The sequence below is a fragment of the Myotis nattereri genome (genome assembly GCF_964212035.1).
Source record: "Myotis nattereri genome assembly, chromosome: 11".
In the NCBI taxonomy this organism is placed as follows: domain Eukaryota; kingdom Metazoa; phylum Chordata; class Mammalia; order Chiroptera; family Vespertilionidae; genus Myotis; species Myotis nattereri.
This window is the reverse complement of record NC_138086.1, coordinates 13,358,573-13,379,631: the sequence shown is the minus strand read 5'-3', so window position 1 is coordinate 13,379,631 and position 21,059 is coordinate 13,358,573. Positions and strand designations below refer to the sequence as shown.

Below are 21,059 nucleotides of genomic sequence, written 5' to 3'. Positions count from 1 at the left end.
TCAGTAATGATGTAGCGAGAGGAGGACTAACTACTATGGACGGTCGTTTGTTTCTTACAAACAAATGCCATTGGAGAGATCAGCTTAGAAACTTAACCTTTAAACATAAAGTTATCTTTTTCCAGGTGTGATGGTCTCTATGCTTAGCTTCTTCTGTAAGGCATCCACAAATACTGTGTTCTACAGAGACAGACCGGTTAAAGGCCTTCAGTTAACCAAAACTCCGTTATTCTTCTGCACTGAGAATCTCAATGCTTTGTTGACATCACAGCTCTCAGAGGGGACTCAAGCTGCGTTATTTAAAAGCAGGCACTTCGCAACGTACCAACCGCCAGCACTGAGCGTCAGCCTGGCGGCTCTGCATGGCACAGTGACGACGGCAGCCAGCTGCCGGGAGAACACACACGTCCTCAGTACCTACTTAATTCTTCGGTGATATTTTTCACTGTGTATAACCAATTATTCATAGGGCAATAGGTCATCTAAACCAGCGGTTCTCAACCTGTGGGTCGCAACCCCTTTAGGGGTCAAACAACCCTTTCACAGGGGTTGCCTAAGACCATCGGAAAACACATATATAATTACATATTGTTTTGTGATTAATCATTATGCTTTAATTATGTTCAATTTGTAACAATGAAAATACACCCTGCATATCAGATATTTACATTACGATTCATATCAGTAGCAAAATTACAGTTATGAAGTAGCAATGAAAATAATTTTATGGTTGGGGGTCACCACAACATGAGGAACTGTATTAAAGGGTGGCGGCATTAGGAAGGTTGAGAACCACTGATCTAAACTAAGATGAATAGATATTAAGTGCATTCTCCTCATGGTCCTAACACTGCTCACTCCAAAAACCTAACCAGATATTGTAAAACATGTACCTCAAATAGTTTAAATATTTATGTAAAATTCACATGCCTTGATCTAGGATCTTGAGAGGAACACACAACAAATAAATCCTGATTAGCAATTACAGCAAAGCTGTAAATACTAGCTTAAAACCCATGTGGCTTTCCAAGGAACCAAGGGTATAATTTGAAACATCAACTTCCAAATTCAGACATTACATACCCTCAGTCACAATAAGTTAGATTTCTCCTGTTTTATATTTGTGTCAATGGTCTAAAAATGTTCTCTGATGGATATAGTCAATGTCTGCCCTGAGAGTCAGATATAGATTGTTTCTGTTTCTTTAACAACTAGAAGTAGCAGAGCTAACCGCCCTAATTTACTTCCAAATTCTAGTGCCACCATATACCTCTTAGGCATGACAAAATTGGGCTCTTGATCCTTTAATACACTGATAGACTCCGGTATAAAATTCAGAGACTTTGTTTACTGTTTTGCCATTTACCTTCTTCTGTCATGACCTGATGATCTGTCATGACTCTCATCATTCTGACATTTGGTTCTCCTTCAATACACCATAGTCTCATTTACATATGTACAACTTCTTAAGCCCTCTCTAAGTTAGTTCTTTTCCTGAAATCCAATACAACTCTAACACCAGACTGCAAATGTGGCATTGTAAGAGGTAAGAGTAAGAATGATCAAATAGAGAGATAGAGCTATGTACCAGTTATTACTCTAGCTGCTTTATATTTGTCATCTCATTAATTCTCATGGGGAAACTTCAGTGCATCACGGTTCACATATTTTACACATGAGGAAAGTAAGTCTCTCCATAATTAAATATTATAAAAAGACAGAGTATACATATACTTCTTTCACCGAAAGAGAAACAAACTGCACTTCCTTGGTGATCAAATTCTGGGAACTTTGAACAATATATGAAGGTTGGCTATAGAAAAATAACTGAAAAATAGTATTTGCTTACTAAAAGCTGACATGTAAATCAATGTAATTTAATAAACCAGACATTTTAATAACCACAGAATGATACTTGCAATCTTGTTCCAAATCATACCTGAAACCCCATATTTATGGAGCTAATATGTGAAATTACTCTAGGGAGTTATTAAGTGTAATCATTGAATACTAGGAACATAACATTTCAAGAGGGAGTATAGAAAATCATTCCACTTTGCTCATGTACTAGTAGATGAAATACAAAATCTTATACATCTTGCCTGTGTATTGGATTAATAAATTAGTTTTTGACTAGTATTAAATAACTTTCAATGTGGAAAAAAATATTAGTTATTAAAATAGTCAAGATTTTATTATGAGTATGATATTCAATTGTAGTAGTTATAGAATTTTCATAAACATTAATAATTCTAATATATACAAACATACATACATACATATATATATGTATATATATATATATGGTTATGTGTGTAAATGTGAGAGCCAGTGCATACTGACACCTGAGAGCCAATTTTTAATCTTTAGAAATTTTGAATTTTTCTTATTAAACACAACTATTATTAAAAAATAAATTCTATAAACTTATACTTAAATAAAATTTAGTAAATATGAAGGTGATCCATATTAAATATAAATAATTCCCTGATTATTTTTAGCATGTATTATTATTACATAAGTTCTTGAGGTTATTTTCATGTCTTGAATCTGTATGGCAGCAATACTACACAATGGTATGCTACTGCACCCGTCCCTCCAGCTTCGTTCAGTGATGTCACATACATAGCTTGAAATTGGCCATGAGAGGACTATTTCAAGTACCAAAATAAGCAGGCACTAAGAATAAGTTATTTTTCCTGCAGAATCAGTTGTTGGACATATAGCAGTATACTGCTGTGTATAGTTATATGATTATTTTCATTAATTCCCAGTGACAACTATGTCAATAACAACAACACAGCTGATATATGAGTCAGGCAGATGGAGATAAAAATATGAACTTTAGTAATGATGAAGCTGGATTCAGAAGCTGCTTGTAGTTCTGCAGCCAAATGGCTTTTCTAGTTCTATGATGCATAATTAGAGTCATTCCTGGTCCCAAACCAGCTGACATCTGCAAACTATCCTTGAGCAATCAGTCCCCAGTACAGCGGCAGACAAATCTACAGATGCAGGACAGAGAAAGGAAATTCTGAGCCAAGCATGCTATGCAATTTCTCCTGAAGTCATATAATCTTGTCACAGAAAAATACAAAATAATGGTGGCCAAATGAGACAGAGTCTTACATCGTAGCAGCTTGGAGGTAAGTATTCCATGAGTGCTGTAGCTCTGTTTAACTTGCTTTTCTGCCATCTTGAATAAGTTATTGTGACCAACTTGGAAGGAAAATCTACATTGTAGGAAAGGTAAAATATAGTATATTCTAAATAAAAAAAAAGTATCTTGATTACACTAAATTACCCATTGTGTCCAAAATTGATGTGTAAATGTATGATCTTCATAAGTCTTTAAGTCTTCTGTAATAAATAGATAAAAAATAATCATTTCATCTACATATTATTTATTATTTTTATCCTCACCCAAGAATATGTTTATTGATGTGAGAGAAAAGATGAAGATGAAGAAGAAGAGAGAGAGAGAAACATCGATATGAGAGGGAACCAGTTGCCTCCCAAGTGGGGAATCAAACCTGCAACCTAGGTGTGTGCCCTGACTGGGAATCCAACCCACAGCCTTTTTGGTGTCTCTGGGAGGATGATCCAAACAATTGAGCACCAGGCTAGCGCTACATATTACTTTTAAATAAATCTGGTTTTCTGAATAAATTGATAGTGTCTTCTTAAGTAGATTAATCATTATTACAACATTCACTAGCAAACATTTTATAATAGTATGAGTTTAAGCATCATTCTAATGCTTGTCTAAATTTCTGAAAATTCTGAAACAGTGATGTCTGAATTAATATGATTTTAAATTCAAATTTTTGCAAAGACGCAGGAAGTTTCATAATCAGCGATATTTCAATCCTCATGAAATGCCTGAGAAAAGTGCTATCATTATAAAGTAATTCCAGCTAAAGAAGAATATTGGATGTGCCCTAATATCTCTTCCTAGAGTGACTTTGCAGTACTCTTGTAAGCACCAATGCAGAGACAGTTAACATTGTGTGATTAAGTTAGTATGTTTTAAACATTTTTCTGAACTAGCAATAAATCAACATGTTTTTAGATGCTGCTGAGGAAGCATAGTCTCCATCCACAAAACAGAGGTTTTAACACTTCCCTAATATTTCACCCAGGCTATAAGATTTCCTTTCCATTCAACTTCAACGTAAGATTCATTTTTTTTAATCAGAGAAAGAAAAAGCATGATAATCAAATGCTAAACAGTGTAACTCATAGTGAATGCTTGTCCTAATGAGAACTAACTTCTGCTTATGTCAGATAATTTAAACTTCAAAGACATAACTGTCGATTAAGCCAAGGAAAAGTCTAAGCAAATCTATAATGAATTCCTCCAGGAAGGAAGCTAGAAAAAAATCCCCCTCTAACGTTTATACATTTTCTCATTGTTAAAGGTGTAATAGTTTCTCTGGAGCCACAAGCACACCTATATCACATGCCTCATCAATTCTGAGTCTGTGTACAGTCCTTCAATTAATATCTGGGATGATAGAAACTCTAACAAAAATTCTGCTTGATCCAGCTAGGCTCATTTGTTGAGCCTTCAAAGATAAACTAGTCTAATTAAAGATGGTGGTGAATTTTAAATAACTTTTGTATCCATTCTTCTATCCTCCAGACATTGTTCAAAAGACCTGAATGTTAACACTATCTTTAGGCTCAATTTTAATTACATAACCCTTACATAGACGAGACAGCTTATGCAAAAAACAGAACTAAGCAAACTCCTAGTGTCATGATTAATGATCAACTTGTTGCCTGGCAGGTATGGCTCAGTGGTTGAGCATCGAATTATGAACCAGGAGGTCATGGTTCAATTTCAGGTTAGGGCACATGCCTGGGTTGCTGGCTCAATCCCCAGTGGGGGGCGTGCAGGAGGCAGCCGATCAACGGTTCTCTCTCATCATTGATGTCTCTCTCTCTCTCTCTCTCTCTCTCTCTCTCTCTCTCTCTCTCTCTCTCTCTCCCTCTCCCTTCCTCTACAAAATCAATAAAATATATTTTTGAAAAATGATCAACTTGTTTTCTTAAACAAGAAAACAGATAAGTATTTGGTTGTCCTAATCCATTGAAGGGGTCCCTGGGATGGTTTTGCCCTTAAATGATTTTCAGAAGCAAGAATCCAATAATTCAGTTTAAGTATGCTTAAATATATATAGACTAAAGATGGGTTTTTAAATATTGTAAAATGTCTATTATCTGATCTTTATAGATTTAGATTGCAATAATGGAACAATCAAAATGAGATACTAAAAAAATGAATCTGACATGAAGCTGAGAATCTGTTTTGAATCCTAAGGAAATTAAAATTTTCAGATGATTTTCTTTCCTCTCATTTGGATTAACTGGGATCCTCATGTTGCCGGAGGTGATAATAGGCCAGATTTCCCAGACTTGAGTGAGAATGAAGTTCTTGTGATATCTTCAGAAAGTGAATTTTCTAAGATTCCCATTGGAGGATGGGATGTGGTAGAATGCCAGTGGGTGTTTCTCGGCATCTGGAAGGGTTCAGGAATTTGGAGAAGTGGCTGCGGCATAAATTAATAAAGAAACTAGAAATATAATATAAATTTGTAATCCATGGGGGAGCCAGAGGAGTTCAGCTGTAGGAATCAAGTTCTGCTTGTCTCAGGACCCCTCTCTCTTTATTAACACAAATTGTCCTAAAGCAAAGTAGATATACATATCAAAGGCTAAGGTTTAGTATACAGAGGCAATGTTTTGGAGGGAACTGCCTAGGCTGTTCAGGTGTTTGGCCAGCAGGAGGCAATAACATGTAGATTAAAATGCCCTCAGCTGTCTGGCAGCAAGCAATCATTTATGCATTCTTTTCAGGTTTGGGGAAATGCCTGTGGCCATTCCAGTAGGTAATAACATATGATTCAGTCCTGCTGAATAAGCCCCAAGGTTCCACCAACCTTTTGATGAAGCTTCTTGCATTTATGACCTGTTGGAATTAGACTCCGGCAGTAGAAGATTTTATTGGCAGAGAGTTGCATTTCTTGGATTCCAAAGTCCCTTGGCCCTTGATCCAGTCCTGGAAAAGGTGCAATTGGGGTTCTGGCAGAGTCAGAAGTAAGGCCAGGGTCCAGAGCTCCCATTCCATGTTGCAGCCAGGTGTGATTCAGCATCCAAGCTAATTAAAGTCCATCAGTCCATGTGTGGAGTCCAACGTGGCTTTGTGTGATGCGGACACAGGGGAGCGCATCCCCCAGCCACGGGAGAGCCAGGAGCCCAGCATGCCAGAGAGAGAGGAGAGGCAGAGAACTGCCTTTGTTTGTAAGTTTTAAGTATTCAGGTTTCACGTGCTTACAGTGGCCAGGCCTTCTGGCCTCTGACTCACTCTCGGGTGTGATAGGCACCTTCCCATGTCACTCAGACCTTCACTGGGCATGTGTCCAAACTGCCTTTGCCTAGTCCATTCCCCCAGTGACCAGCAAGGAAAAGACTTGGACAACGTCAAATGCAGCTTTTTGGCAAAGCTGCCTAAATGGCATGCCTCTATCTACTCTTCCCTTTCCTTCTTTCCTGTTAAATCGTAACCAGGTTAATACAATGACGTCACTCACACTCTAAATTTAGAATGGAGCCCTGAGTGTTTGAAGTAGACACAGTGGTGATATAGACACAGGGTTGCAATGGACTTTGAAAGACAGAGACAAAATAATAATAAAAGCGAGGCACAAACGTCTGGCTTCCACTTAAAATAAAGAGTGTAGGAAATATCAGTGTAACAAGAAAAATCTGGATAATGTATAAAATCATAACAGTTCTTGAAAATGTCTGAGAACTGAGATGGAGATCAACCACTTTGCTTAAAATTTAAGGAAACACAAACACCTCCAAGAGAAGATGGCACATGGACAGAGACTCATATTGCTCAAGGCATGGGCGGAAGACCAGGCCATCATGCCAGGAGTTAACAATTCAGCTTTACTATATGTTGTTGCTAAATGGTTAAAAGTTGAGCATGGATTGAGGGGGACAGTATACAAACCCTTGAACTTGTACACAAATAGGGTAACTTTTAACTCAATTGCAGGCTCTTCTCCACAGAACATCTTGAACGTTCAGGAGAAAGAATGTAGGTGAGGTGGGTACTGAATAAAGTCTCTATCAGTGGTGCCAGGTTGGGTGGGTGGGGCAATGGTCACTACTTCAGGAAATGTGTAAAGTCCTACAAAAAGCCCGCCTGGATTATTACTCTTACGGGATAAAAGCTTTTAGCTGCCATGGAAAGGGAAACCAATGTCTTGTACCCTGAGATGAATGTCAAGATCCCCTGCAGCTAGGAGAAGGAGGAGTAACATATCCTCCACCAATGAGAAAAGGAGGTGAAACTAATCCTTCTTCAGACCACAAAATAACTCGTACCAGGAAGGGAAACTGAAAAATCTCAATTACAGAGATATAGGGACTCAGGGGCTGCCTGCACTGCGAATCCAGATCCTTAGGGAGCTCAAAATAATTATAATTAGCACAAAGACCCTGTAGAAAAGATGTACAATTTGTACGAACAGATGGGAAGCACAAATGGAAATTAAAATTAGGAGAATGCAAGTAAAATTCTAGACAAAAAGTATAAATTAAATATAAAAACAATAGAAAACATACACACACTAAATCAGAATCTGGATTTTTTTAACAAGCATTCCAGTGGATTCTTATTCCCATTAAAGTTTGAAACATTTCTATCTAGTCTATATCTGAAATAACACTGTCAGCAATATCTCCAAAGGAAAGGGTGAAAAATAAAAAGGATGATAAAAATTATTCACCATAAATCTTAATGTATAAAATTAGTATAAAAGGTCAGTATCTAAACATTTATTTTTAATTCCCACAGAGTTATAACTATACTATATTGTACACATTATAAAATATATAAAACAGAAATTTAAAGTGTAGAAATAAAATGTTTTAAAATTTTTCATTTCCTGTTTTTAATGATATAGAATTTTCCTCACTAAATTTCTTAGTAAAAATGTTATTAATAACATTATAACTATTTGTAATATTGATATTTCTTTCATAAGGAAGATACTGTTTAGTTTTTTTGAAAACTTGGGCTTTACATTATTGAAAAGAAATTTGAATATAAGGGTATAAATTCAGTTTACATCTATGCTTAATTTTTGTAGAAATAATAGATATCACATTGGGAAATTTACATGCATTGTAATATTTTGTAACAACTTGAAAAGTTACAACAAGCAAACCTAGTGCCCAGATCTTCCTGGTTTCCAAAACTATTCTCCAATAAAGGGAACCAGGGAACCTTTGGATAAATGGCAGATTCCAGGATGAGGGGAAGAAATGCAAAAGCTAAGGCTGGTGCTTCTGGAGTGTCTTATAAGGCCAGAAAGTAATGAAATTCTAAACACAAAACGAAATAAACAAACACAATGGTGGGAATATATCTAAGGACCCAGAGGCAGTGTCCTTTTGGCAATGGCCAATACTGACACAATCTGAGCCACAAAATAAATAAAGCAGTATTGGATTATAGCTGAAATTTTGTGATAAACATTTATGAGTTCACGCTGACAAAAATAAATGACTGAACTTATTTGTTTATTTATTTATACTAGTAAATGGGGGACAAAGTATTCTAGTGCAGAATCCTTCCAAATAATTTATTTAATTACTCTAACCTAAAAAATATGAGGCACATAAGACCTTGAACAGCCAAAATAAAATGAACAAAGCAAAGACATCACACTTCCTGATTTCAAAATATATTACAAAGTTACAGTGACTCAAAAGTAGGGTCCTGGGATAAAGACAGACAAATATACCAATGGTACAGCATATAGAGCCCTAAAATAAAGCCATACATATATAGTCAACTAACTTTAACAAGGCTCCGAGTATACACGATGGGGAGGGGGTAGTCTCTTCAACAACTGGTGCTGAGAAAATGAGATGTTCACAGGCAAAATAATGAACTTGGAACTTTATCTCTCTTACACCGTACAGAAAAATCAACTCAGAGTGAATTAAAACTTAAAAGCTTAAGACCTGAAACTGTAAAATTCCTGGAGGAAAACACAGGGGAAAAGATTCTTGACATTGGCCTTGAAATGATTTCTTAAACATGACACCAAAAGCACAGACAACAAAAGCTGAAATAGACAAGTGGGACTCCATCGGGCAGGTAACCAACAATTCATTCACACAATCAAACTATAATTTTATTTTTGTTTGTGATGATGAGCAAGCAAGGTTCCAGGCCAGCCCAAACTGATGGGAACTCTACATACACATGTGCTGAAGCCATATTACCACCACTGTCCTTTCCCATGGCAGCCATGGACCCAGTTAGGAAGAAAAGGTAAACACAGCAGAAATAAAATAGTCAAGCCAGTCAGTATACAATAACACTTTCAAGTTATTGAACATCTATGTGTGCCAAGGAGAGTTTTATCTGCTTCTCATACCTAATCAGATGGTAACAACTCAATAAATTGGAAATTATTACTTTTTCAAATCTATACCTGGGACCCACACAGATTAAGCAATATGCTTAAGGTATGTCCTCACAGGCACTAAGTAGCAAACATAATGTATAAATCTAAGAAGCATTTGGGACCTTGCTCCTAACCACTAGGATACACTGATTTCTGATACAATATTAACTACCAAATGAGGGACACGGAAAACATGTGTTTTGAGAATCATGATATGCTAGTGATTTTTTTTTCTTATATAGAGAAATGTAAGCTTTCTCTGTTTAGCAAGGAGAAAAAAAAATTATCTGATTTAGGTCCAAAGTCTACTCAAATATCTACTTTGACTTTGCTATGAAAGAGGCATGCAGATGAAATCTTAAACAGCCAGAAGCTAATGGTCAACTTTGAGTTTACTATAAACCCCTGCATTCAAGGACTCTACCTTCTTTTATTTCCCAATGTGATCAAAAATAAAGTTAGCCCAGCCAGTGTAGTTCAGTGGTTGAATGTTGGCCCATAAACCAGGAGATCATGGTTCAATTTCCTGGCAGGGCACATGCCTAGGTTCCAGGGTCAATCCCCAGTAGGGGGCGTGCAGGAGGCAGCTGATCAAGGATTCTCTCTCATCACTGATGTTTCCAGGCTCTCTCCCTCTCCTTTCCTCTCTGAAATAAATAAAAAATATATATTAAGCCTTTCGGCGGGAACCTCCATCTTTCAGTAATTCGTCAAAATGACTAACACAAAGGGAAAGAGGAGAGGCACCGCTATATGTTCTCTGGGCCTTTTAGAAAACGTGGAGTTGTTCCTTTGACCACACACATGCAAATCTACAAGAAAGGAGATATTGTGGACATCAAGGGAATGGCCGCTGTTCAAAAAGGAACGCCCCACAAATGTTACCATGGCAACACTGAAAGAGTCTACTCTACAAGGTCACTCAGCATGCCGGGGGCATTATTGTGAACAAGCAAGTCAAGGGCAAGATTCTTGCCAGGAGAACTAATGTCCATATTGAGCATACTAAGCACTCTAAGAGCCGAGATAGCTTCCTGAAATGTGTGAAGGAAAATAATCAGAAAAAGGAGGAAGCCAAAGAGACAGGTACCTGGGTTCAACTGAAGCATCAGCCGCTCCACCCAGAGAAGCACACTTTGTGAGAATCAGTAGAAAGGAGCCTGAGCTGCTGGAACCCATTCCCTATGGATTCATGGCATGAAAAATGGGAAAAAAAATAAAAAAGACTTCTGCGCTGATAAATAAATATATATATATATATATATATATATATATATATATATATATATATATACACTTGCGTTCTTGTCCCAGCATCAAGAAGGGTTCAGGAATCTTGTAAAGGGGCTGTGCATAGATGAGATAGGAATCCAGAAACTAATAAAGAATCCGGAGACAAGATATAATTTTGAAAGGCATTGGGGTCAGATGACCTTCAGCTAAAGGAACTGAAGACTCCCTCCTTGTCTAGGACCCTTGCTTTTATTAACACAATTTGTCCTAAGGCAAGGTGGAGGTAATACACTTCAAAGGGTAAGGTCTCAAAGGGTACAGAGGCATTGTCAGTTTGGGGGAATTAGCCTACGGCTGTTCAGGTGTTTGGCCCATAGGAGACAATAACATGTAGATTAAGATGCCCTTTAACTGTCTGGCAGCCACAATCAGTTTACTATTCAGGTTTGGGGAAATGCCTTTAGCCATTCCCAACAGGTGACTACATTGCATGTGTGACTCAACCCTGTTGAGTCCCCAAGTTTCATCAACCTTTTGATGAAACTCTTAAAATTATGACATGCTGGAATTGATCTACGGCATATATGTGTTTTTTTTGTTTTAAGAATAAAGTTAAATGACCTGTCACTAATGCTGGTATAAATTCCCAGTAACTAACTCAGCTATTTGGAAGTTACTTATTACTAGAGCATGGGTTTTCTCATCCCCCTTCCCTCTCTTTTCTTAACTACCTACTATTTCTTTAAGTCTTTATGTTTCACCATAAGAAAAATACAGCAAACTGAAACAAATTCATAGACTTCTCTTCTGCTCGCCAGATGGTTGATATGTACCAGGTGAAAGATGCAGTAAAATAATAAATGCATGCGGCTAAATATCTGCTCAACCTTGCCCCTATAGAATGACGTTAAGAGATTCATGTCAAAAGTGGCATATCATTTACACGTGGTTCAATCAGGTTTTAAGAATTTTCATCCCGCTAATCACAGTTTACATTATTGTATCTCCATTGAAAACACCACTAAGTTTTAAGAGTAATATCTACATAACCAGAAACAAAATATGATGGGATATTTGTACTTTATGGTGTCCCAGGCTTAGTGTGTTAGCTCAATTGCTTCCCCGACTTAGGTTTTTAAAAAAATAAAGTTTTTTGCAAAGATAAACTGAAAGCTCTCTGGATAGGAAGAGTATTTTGTCCTGTTCAAACACCACTGATTTTATTTTTTTTTTTGATCAATTAAACTTCCACAGAGCAAGTGAACAAAGGTATCTGGGAACAAAAATACATAATAAATAGTAATATTTAAAAGAACCACTTGAGGATCGGTCTATTTAGCCTGGAAAGGGAGAGTGGGCGGGTGTAATAACCGTCTTCTTTACACATTTGAATGCCAGGCCCATCTGCATGCAAACGCTGATCTCCTTTGACTCATGCTCTCCTTTTATGTTACTCCTCCACACTCCTGTCTGTACCAGAAACAGCTGGCCTTTTCCAGAGGCCTTTTCCTCTTTGAAGATTCTCTTGACACCCAACCCCACTGGTGAGAGCAGGCGTCCTTTCATTAACCTCTGTAACAACTCTGGATATACTTCCTTTAGAGCAGTGGTTCTCAACCTTCTGGCCCTTTAAATACAGTTCCTCATGCTGTGACCCAACCATAAAATTATTTTCGTTGCTATTTCATAACTGTAATGTTGCTACTGTTATGAATTGTAATGTAAATATATGCAGGATGGTCTCAGGCAACCCCTGTGAAAGGGTCATTCAACCACCAAAGGGGTCTCAACCCACAGGTTGAGAACCCCTGCTTTAGAGCATTGATCAAACTGGCTCTTTTTCTTGCTCACATTCCAGGAGCAGACATTTTTAATATCCATGTCTAAATTCAGGACCTGATAGAAGGTTTGGCTATTAGGTATGTGTGAGTGAATGAACAGATGAGTGAGTGAATGAGCAGCATACAGAGGCAGGGGAGATATGCGTCCTGCTGCTCTCACCTGCCCCGCACCAATGGTTGGGATTATAGAGACACAGAAATGACTTCCAGAACAGTCAAGCAGGATGCGGACTACCTTTCAAGGAAGTACCTTTAAAATGATAGTCTTTTGTATGTGGATCCTTGCATTTGGAGGACTTTGAAGTAGATAGCTTCTAAAATACCTTCCATTACTTTTTGGGTCCTTTCTTTTTAAGCAGGACATTTTATAATAGTTTGCATTCGCTATACCCAGTCCTTTTGAACAAATCAATTTCACATTCAAATTCTACTTCATAGGCAAGTAGTTATTTTATTTTTTATTAATACCCAATTTACAACTATGTATTTGTTTTTAATGTTTTAAAGTTAATCCTTTAAATTTTTTCTTCTAGTTATAAGTTGAAAATTTTACTTGAATCTTGTCTAATGTCAAAATCTGTAGGCATATATTATACTTTAGGTGTTTCTAGATTTCTATGGTCTTTGCAGTAAAAATACATTGCTTTGAATATATTCATATTATTTAAATACTAGAGGCCCGATGCACAAAAATTTCTGCACTCAGGGGAGGGGGGTCCCCCAGCCCAGCCTATGCCCTCTTGCACTCTGGGACCCCTCAGAGGATGTCCACCTGCTGGCTTAGGCCCGCTCCCTGTGGGATTCGGCCCAAGCTGGCAGTCAGACATCCTTCTAGCAGCTCAGGAGCCCTCGGGGGATGTCCACTTGCCAGTGGGAAGCAGACCTAAGCTGCAGTCAGACATCCTTAGCACTGATGAGGAGGCAGGAGAGGTTCCTACCACCACCTCTGTACTGGCAGCCGTCAGCCTGGCTTGTGGCTGAGCAGAGCTCCCCCATGTGAGAGCGCCCTGACCACCAGAGGGCAGCTCCTGCATTGAGCATCTGTCCCCTGGTGGTCAGTGTGTGTCATAATGACCAGTCATACCCAGTCATTCTGCTGTTAGGGTCAATTTGCATATTACCCTTTTATTATATAGGATCTTCTGCTAATAAAATATTTCTATTAATTATCTACATTTTCTGTTTGTCTACTGAAGTTATGAATATGTTTAAAATTCTAATTTGTATCAAATACTTAAGATGAGCAATTCTCTTTAGTCATTAGATACCTTTGACACTCATCAATAATACAAACTACTTTGGAATGAAGCATTAATAAAGAACTAAAAAGCCTGAGCCGGTTTGGCTCAGTGGAAAGAGTTAGCCTCCTGATAGAAGGGTCCCAGGTTGATTTCGGCAAGGGCTCATGCCTGGGTTGTGGGCTCGATCCCCAGTAGGGGGAGTGCAGGAGGCAGCAGATCAATGATTCTCTCGCATCATTGATACTTCTATCTCTCCCTCCCTCTCCCTTCCTCTCTGAAATCAATACAAATACTTTTTTAAAAAAGAATTAAAAAAACAACTGTTGCCACCTACATAACATATGGTAGTTTTAAGAATTAGGTCATATTTTACTTCTCTTGTAAAATATTTTCTTATATTCCTAATTATCCAGATTGACTGTGTCTGGTAATTATCATCTTCATTTGTATATGTTCTCTCCAAGTAAATCCTAAGGTACTTGAAGCCAAAATATTTTCTTGCGTATTTCACTAATAAGTTTTTCCTCTATTTTCTCACTTGAATTCCTATTAGTCTGGTACCACACGTTTTAAATTGATTCCCGCCCTTTCTCAAGTCCTATCAGGAGTAATTCAGTACCCCCTTTCTCTTCAAAAACATTGTGGGATTTTTATCATGAACTTTGTTATCACTATAATTGCTTTATTTTTATTTAATTCTTTACTGTTGAAAGTATTGATTATGAGTTGTTGTTATAGTCATTAGGGAGCACAACTTTCTTCTGCAAACACCAGCCACTTTTAAGAAAAAAATAATATGTGGAATAACTATCTAAACTCAGAAACCAATGCAGCATGTTAATCCTGATTATGTGAGACCTAATAATATACAGCTCAATAAATGATCCAGTTTAATCAGTAGCACTATTTAGAGAATATAAATGTCACTTTAAAAATCTTTTAATATATGAACTAGATACATTGACCATAGTCACCCAGAGTTCAAGGATCGGTCAGCATTAAATACTAACGGAATAATAAAATGAGTGATAAACTTTCAAAATAAAATTTCTTCCAAAAGTGGTCAGGTAAATACTGCACACATTGCAAAAATTTCTATGAAAAATAAAATATTAATTTTCCAAAAACATTTGGGAGTATGCATTTTCTTAAAAAAGAAAAAAGGAAATGAACTTGTGGGTTCTTCTTCACCATTGATTGATGTACTGCTCAAAACTGTTACCAACATTTATAAATGAAAGGTTGTAAACTGATTTGTAAGATGTCATTTATGATTCTCATAATGAGGGCTTGCAGTGCCTTCCTCTGCTTTTCAGATTTATAGCTTTTTCAGATTCACTACCTGGAACATAGCCTCCAAGCTAATGTTCAAGTTGAAGTGCATTCATTTGACAGGTATGTGTGAAGTAAAGCTGCAGATTATAAGAAGCAAAAATTCTGAAACTAGCAAAGGATACCAGAAGAGAAAGAATGTGAAAAAGATGATGATAGACCCAGGAAGACCATAAAAGTTGTGCCCATTATTAATATCTGCAGAGAGCCCAAGAGATTGCTATAGACATCCTTGTTTCACAGACCTGCTGAGTCACTAATGTTTATCACAGAGGGACAGAGTCATCGATAACATTTTCTCTTTGCTATGTTTGAAGGGATATAGAGATGTGTAATTCACTTTAGATAAATTTCAACTGTAATGGTAAAATGCCCCAAAATGTTGTTCTTTAATTAGAGACTGTAACCATTATTTTTGCCAGGAAATTTTTTTACCATGTGTTGTCTGCCCAAAATAATTGATGAGTAGAACAGCCACATTCAACATAGAATTTTTGTACAGCTTGGCTAAATTATCACAAACTACTCATTGGCATATTATTAATTAGATAACAATATAAGCTTTTGAATAAATCTCAAGTAGTTAATGAAGATGGAATATATCTAATTATATCCTCAATTTACTAAATGATCTTATATTTCAGTTAAAGTTTATTAAATGGATAGCATATATCAAATCTATATGTTATGATATGATGAATATTGAAGATTAATTGAAATGACTATTTTGTTAATGCTGTACACATAATTGAACTTTTTTTTTTTAAATATATTTCATTGATTTTTTACAGAGAGGAAGTGAGAGAGATAGAGAGTTAGAAACATCGATGAGAGAGAAACATCGATCAGCTGCCTCCTGAACATCTCCCACCGGGGATGTGCCCGCAACCCAGATACATGCCCCTGACCGGAATTGAACCTGGGACCCTTCAGTGCGCAGGCCGACGCTCTATCCACTGAGCAAAACCGGTTTTGGCGACATGATTGAACTTTATCTAAGAAAAGATTATTTGGAAAGCTGTTAAAGTGGTAAGGAAGACTTTATTCAAGATTACTTTGATAAGTGTCTAGACTATCACAATAAGGGAGAAAAATAAAACTCAATGCAAAGTACAATAAAGAAAGTAGAGATTTATATCCAAAGATCACTGTGTGAGGTCGGTAGATGAGAAAATACTAGGAAAAAACATCAAGAGTAGAGTAATTCTTGCTAAACTGACTTAAAATTCTAGCTGAAGGCAGGCCAGGATGATCAGATAATAAAATTTGGGAATAAGGAATTTGATGATATATCTAAGGTGATCAGATATCCAGGGTAAAGGAAATTGATTTAATGTGATTCTTGCTGCAGTGGAACTAACCTAGTCAAAGGCAGGACAAAAGACAAGGCTCAGAGGAACTCTGTTAAGTGTGGTCAATGAGACAGTGTTTGACAACCGTGACATTAATTTATATATTTGTTTTAACTTAGTTAATATAAAGTATAAGGCATTTGCTATTTTTGAGGTGACTTTAAAGACAATTTCATATTTTCAATCCAGGTAACTACACTCAATATTAGTCCATTTTTAGATACAAATTTGAAAGAAGTCTCTCATTAGGTTTGTATTGTTTACAATTATATGTTCCTTTTGCCCTAGCCAGTGTGGCTCAGTTGGCTGAGCATCTTCCCAAGTGTTGTTTGGACTCCTGGTCAGAGTACATGCTGGATTGCAGGCTCATCTCCAGTAAGGGGCGTGAAGGAGGCAGCCAATCAATGTTTCTCTCTCTCCTCTCCCTTTCTCTTTCTTTCAAAAAATAACTAACTAACTAACTAAATAAATAAATAAAAATTTTATGTTCCTTTTATTTTTTATTTTTTTTAAAAATTACTATTGAAAGTATCATGTATGTCCCGTTTTGCCTCCAATTGACCTTTCTAGCTTGCCCCCACGCCCTCCACCAACCCCTTTCCCTCCACCTACTCCCCCTCCCCCACAGTCTCAGGCCTTCACCACCCTATTGTCTGTGTCCATGGCTATGCATATATGCATGAAAGTTCTTTAGTTGACCTCTTCCACCCACCCACCTTCACCTTCCCTGTGAGATTCAACAGTCTGTTCCATGCTTCTATCTCTCTGGATCTATTTTGGTCATCAGTTTATTTAGTTCATTAGATTCCACATATGAGTGAAATCATGTGATACTTATCTTTCTCTAACTAGCTTATTTCACTTAGCATAGTACTCTCCCAGTCCTTCCATGCTATCTCAAAGGGTAAGAGATCCTTTTCTTCTTTACTGCTGCCTAGTATTTCATGGTTTAAATGTACCACAGCTTTTATATCCACTCATCTACGAATGGACATTTGCACTGTTTCCATATCTCAGCTATTGTAAATTGCACTTGTATAACATAGGGGTGCATGACTTCTTTCTGATTGGTGTTTCAGATTCTTAGGATAGATTCCTAGAAGTGGGGTCACAGGGTCAAATAGCAGTTCCACATTTAATTTTTTGAGAAAAGTCCATATTGTTTCCCGTAGTGGCTGCAAAGGTCTGCATTCCCAGCTGCAGTGTACTAGTAGAGCTCCCTTTGCTCCACAACCTCGCCAGCACTTGTTATTTGTTGATCTGTTGATGTTAGCCATTCTGAAAGGTGTGAGAGATTCCTCATTGTAGTTTTAATGTGCATCTCTCTGATGATCAGTGACTTTGAGCATTTTTTATGTCTCTTGGCGACCTGCGTGTCCCCTTTGGAGGAGTATCTACTTAGAGCCTTTGCCCATTTTGTAATTGGATTGTCAGTCTTCCTTTTGTTAACTGGTATGAGTTTTTAATATATTTTTTATATTAAGCCTTTATCAGATGTAATATTGCCAAATATGTGCTCCCTTACAGCAGGCTCCTTTTTGATTTGTTGGTGGTTTCTTTTGCTGTGCAGAAGCTTTTTATTTTGATGAGGTCCCATTTGTTTATTTCTCCTTAGTTTCCTTAGCCCTAGGAGGTGTAGCCACAAAATTACTGCTACAATAGATAGCTAAGATTTTGCCGCCTATGATTTATTCCAGGATTGTCATGGTTTCACATCTTATATTTTACTCTTTTATCCATTTTGAGTTTATTCTTATGTATGGTGTAAGTTGGTGGTCTAGTTTCTTTTTTTTCTTTTCTTTTCTTTTTGCATATTTATGTCCAATTTTCCTACCACCATTTATTGAAGAGACTGTTTTGACTCCATTGTATGTCCTTGCCTCCTTTGTCAAATATTAATTGAACGTAATGGCTTGGGTCGATTTCTGGGGGTTCTGTTCTGTTCCATTGATCTATATGGCTGTTCTTGTGCCAGTACCAGGCTGTTTTGAGTATAGTGGCTTTGTAGTATAACTTAATGTTGTGGAGTGCGAGTGACAGAATGGCCAGAGCTCCAGGCTGATTAAAATCTAGAGAGCCTTTATTGACGGGCCAGTGTCCGCTCCTCCACGCGGGAAGCCCAAGAGAGAAGCGGCCACGACCATCTGCAGAGTCCAATGTGTAAAGGGGACAACTACATCCGTGTTCAAGTTCCCATAGCAAGCAAAGCCAAGTTACAAAAGCTAATTGAGTAGTTTTCTCCAAGCTATTCATCCTCCTCCTGTTACTCATTTCTGGGTAACTTAAAGGTCAGGACTGTTCTTAATTTTGATCTGTCTGTTCTTTGTAGGCCGTGGCTCAGGTGTGTGAGCTCAGTTCCTAGAAACTTTGTACCGGCTGTCAAGCTGCTGAGGTGGCTAGGGAATTAAGCAGGCCTAAAAATGTTCCTACTCTGTAACACAGTGATGGCGAATCTTTTGAGCTAGGCATGGCAGCATTTTGAAAAACCCTAACTTTGGTGCCGTGTCACATACAGAAATTTTTTGATATTTGCAACCATAGTAAAACAAAGATTTATATTTTTGATATTTATTTTATATATTTAAATGCCATTTAACAAAGAAAAATCAACCAAAAAAAGGAGTTTGTGTGTCACCTCTGACACGCGTGTCATAGGTTTGCCATCACTGCTGTAACACTTAATAGCTGGTATTGTGATCCCTCCAACTTCATTCTTCTTTCTCAAGGTTGATGCAGCTAATCAGGGTCTTTTTTGGTTCCACATAAAATTTTTTTTAAGTATTTTTTCTAGATCTGTGAAATATGTCCTTGGTATGTTAATGGGGATTGCATTGAGTCTGTAGTTTGCTTTGGGTAGTATGGACATTTTAATTATGTTGATTCTACCAAACTATGACCATGGGATATTCTCCCATTTGTTTATATTTTCTTCTATCTGTTTTTCCAATGTCCCATACTTTTCCAAGTGCAGGCCTAATTGGTTAAGTTTATTCCTATGTATCTTAATTTTTTTTTGTTGCAATGATAAATGGGATTATTTGTTTAGTTTCTCTTTCTGAGAATTCATTATTAGTGTATAAAATTGCCATCAATTTCTGGGTGTTAACATTGTATCTTGCTGCATTGCCGAATTCATTTATTAAAGCTAGTAGATTTTGGTGTTCTTTAGGGTTTTCTGCAAATAATGACAGTTTTACTTCCTCCTTTCTAATTTGGATGCCTTTTTATGTTTTCTTCTTGTCTGATCACTGTGGCTAGCACTTCCCACTGTGGCTAGTACTATGTTGAGTAGGAGTGGTGAAAGCGGACATCCCTGTCTTGCTCCTGTTCTTCAGGGAAAGAATTTTAGTTTTGCTCATTGAGTATGATGCTGACTGTAGGTTTGTCATATATGGCCTTCATTATGACGAGGTATGATCCCTCTATTTCAACCTTGCCGAATGTTTTCATCAAAAATGGGTGGTGGGTTTTGTTGAATGCTTTTTCTGCATCTATTGATATGATCATGTAATTTTTGTATTTCAGTTTGTTTATGTGATGTATCACATTTATTGATTTGCGAATATTATGCCAGCTTTGCATCCCTGAAATAAACCCTACTTGGTCATGGTGTATAATCTTTTTAATATATTGCTAGACCTGATTTGCTAATATTTTGTTGATGATTTTATTATCTATGTTCATCAGGGATATTGGCCTCTAATTCTCTTTCTTTGTAGTGTTTTTATCTGGTTTTGGGATTAAGAGAATGCTAGCCTAAGAGAAAATCTTGGAAGTTCCTTCCTTTTGGATATTTTGGAATAGTTTGAGGAAGTTAGGTGTTAATTCTCCTTTGAATGTTTGTTTCATCTTTCCTGTGAAGTCTTCCGGAACAGGGCTTTTATTTGCTAGGAGTTTTTTTTTTTTTATTATTACTGCTCAATTTCATGAATTGTTATTGGTCTATTCAGGTTTTCTGATTCTTCCTGATTCACTTTTGGAAGATTGTATTTTTCTTGGAATTTGTCCATTTCATCTATATTGTCCAGCTTATTTGCATATAGTTCGTAGTATTGTTTTTTAAATCCTTTGTATTATTGTGGTGTCAGTATTACTTCACAGCTTTTATTGCTTATTTTATTTATTTGTGTCCTCTCTCTTTGTTTCTTGATGAGTATGGCTAATGGTTCATCAATCTGTTTATCTTTTCAAAGTACCAGTTCTTGGTTTCACTGTGTTTTTAGTCTCTATGTCATTTATTTCTGCTCTATTCTTTATTATTTCCTTACTTCTACTTGCTCTGGGCTTTTCTTGTCCTTTTTCTAATTCTTTACCTTGTAGGGTTAAATAGTTTATTATTAATTTTTTTATGTGTTTGTTTGTTTGTTTGTTTTTTGAGATAGGCCTGTAGTGCTATTAACTTCACTCTCAGGACTGCTTTTGCTGTGTCCTAGAGATTTGGGGTTGTTGTGACTTCATTTTCATTTATCATCAGGAAGCTTTTTATTTATTTCTTGATCTCATTGGTAACCTATTTCTAAATATTAATTTTGTATCCCACTATTCTACTAAGTTCATCTATCA

The 21,059-nt window shown here is 36.9% G+C and overlaps 1 pseudogene across 1 annotated transcript; it reads left to right on the top strand.

Annotated features, from left to right (window-relative positions):
* Positions 1 to 10,212: 10,212 nt before the first annotated feature.
* Positions 10,213 to 10,698, top strand: LOC308526554 (large ribosomal subunit protein eL21-like; annotated as a pseudogene). Its single transcript has one exon. The product of its transcript is annotated as a large ribosomal subunit protein eL21-like (transcript).
* The last annotated feature ends 10,361 nt before the right edge of the window (positions 10,699 to 21,059 follow it).